The sequence below is a fragment of the Rhinolophus sinicus genome, chromosome 16 (genome assembly GCF_057876585.1).
Source record: "Rhinolophus sinicus isolate RSI-liver-muscle chromosome 16, RSI-T2T, whole genome shotgun sequence".
Taxonomy (NCBI): domain Eukaryota; kingdom Metazoa; phylum Chordata; class Mammalia; order Chiroptera; family Rhinolophidae; genus Rhinolophus; species Rhinolophus sinicus.
Window position 1 is genome coordinate 25,973,023 of NC_142516.1, and position 1,842 is coordinate 25,974,864.

The 1,842-nt window shown below is 36.3% G+C and overlaps 1 pseudogene; it reads right to left on the minus strand.

Moving 5' to 3' along the window:
• Positions 1-867: 867 nt before the first annotated feature.
• Positions 868-1,321, minus strand: LOC109446154 (large ribosomal subunit protein uL15 pseudogene; annotated as a pseudogene).
• Between the last annotated feature and the right edge of the window lie 521 nt (positions 1,322-1,842).

The following is a 1,842-nucleotide window of genomic DNA, read 5'->3' on the forward strand; positions in this document are numbered from 1 at the left end:
GCATGTGGCTTTATTTTTTTCATATTAACCTAGTTATTTAATATCTCTGAGTATCACATAAATGGAAACAGTAGTATCTGCTCTACCAACAACGTATGTTTGTTATAAAATCTGATGAGAGCAAATTTGGTGACAGAATTTGGTTAGCCATAAAAGATTGTAGTGGAATCTAATTTTATATGTTTTGTTACACTATGAATTAGAATATATTATAAAATAAAACTATATCTCCATCAACATATGCATATATAATTTATATTGAAATGTTACACAACCATTCCCTTAAATCATGAGTAGACATAGTGGACTGATACAGTTGCTATTATTATAGACCTCAGCACAAAGATTCTGTGTATTCAGAACTTACTTCTCTTTCCAATTAAAAGAATGATTTATAATCCTCATGTTTTTTTGTTCACATTGCTATAAAAATCTCAAACCTAACTGTTTAGTATATTAAAGGAATTAATTGCTTTTCTGTTCTTTATCTCTCATTTCTTCTACATTGTAACAATTCTTGTTTTTGTCATTACATTTATGGTCTTTCCTTAGCAATTGGGAAGATTCCCAATGACTACCGAAACAATGGCTTATAAGAGTATTTTAAGCATCCGCATTTTTTAAAACTGACTTTTTGAGGTTTTGCATTTATTATAGGTATTGTAAAAGATGATTCAACAAAAAAAGTATGAATCCGTTTAATTTCACATTTCTCAGAAGTTTTTGGACTAGGATGAACGAAATCAAAACTTCTCAACATTTTTCCATACATGTTAATCACTTCTATTATTATTGTTATCATTATTAATTTTTATTTTTTGAAGAGAAAAACACTTGAGCATTTAATGAACTTCCTTCCATGTGGCTTCAAGCTACCAGGACACAGGCCTCTCCAACGCCCTTAATCTTCTCCTCAGCTCTTCTGCTGAAGAATTTGGCCTTCAGATGACGGGCTGCTTTGGGAGCTTTCCTTTCCCCAGAACTTGGCAGTAAGTAGCCTGATCGTGCCACGGCAGTGATGGGAGCAGCTCCAGTCTTGTTTTTGGCAGCATTTCTCCGTGTCTGCTCACTGACCAAGGTTCAGAGTTTGTCAAGGTTAAGTTTTGGGCAGAAGCTCTGGTTCTTCTTTAAATGGTAACGCCTCAAACCAACTTTACCAAAGTAATCTGGGTGATACTTGTCAAAGTTGATCGATCCTGTGGTGATGCCTGCCACCAGCATTACCTCAGCCTCCTGGGTGCTTCCGGTGATTACCAATGTGACCTTGGTCACGGCTCACGTGGCCCCAGAGTTTCCGGGTCTTCTGTGGTCTGGATAGCATGTTGACAGCTGAAATGAAAGAGCCTCACATTATTTTTTGAATGTGCAAAGTGCTGCAGAACATCTGAAGTAGGCCAGGGAGTAAAGACTTTTGTTCTGAAGAACTGTCACTTTTGTTTTGTGTGTTTTTCCTGACATTCCTCAGTTCCTCTACTTGGGCATGCTGTCTCTCGTATGTGCTGTCTAGAAACTATATACTCTCACCATTACCTCTTAGAACACCTAGGGTTTATTCATCTTCATTTCACTTGCAAGGTGACTTGTACAATGTGAATCCAGGATTGTATCTCTATCTGTATTGATGACCAGTGTCACACCCAGCACATATCACAGTCCATAGTTCAAAGACGGCCATCAAATAATATTTGTCGGAAAGATCAACTTGAGCCTAATTCTCATTAAGTAGTAAAAAATGAAATGAAACATAATCTTAGAAGAAGATGGTCAAAAGTGATCAAAATAAAATACAGGGTCTGGAGAGCCATATGTAATATTTAAAAATTTGTTGAAAGAACACAAGAG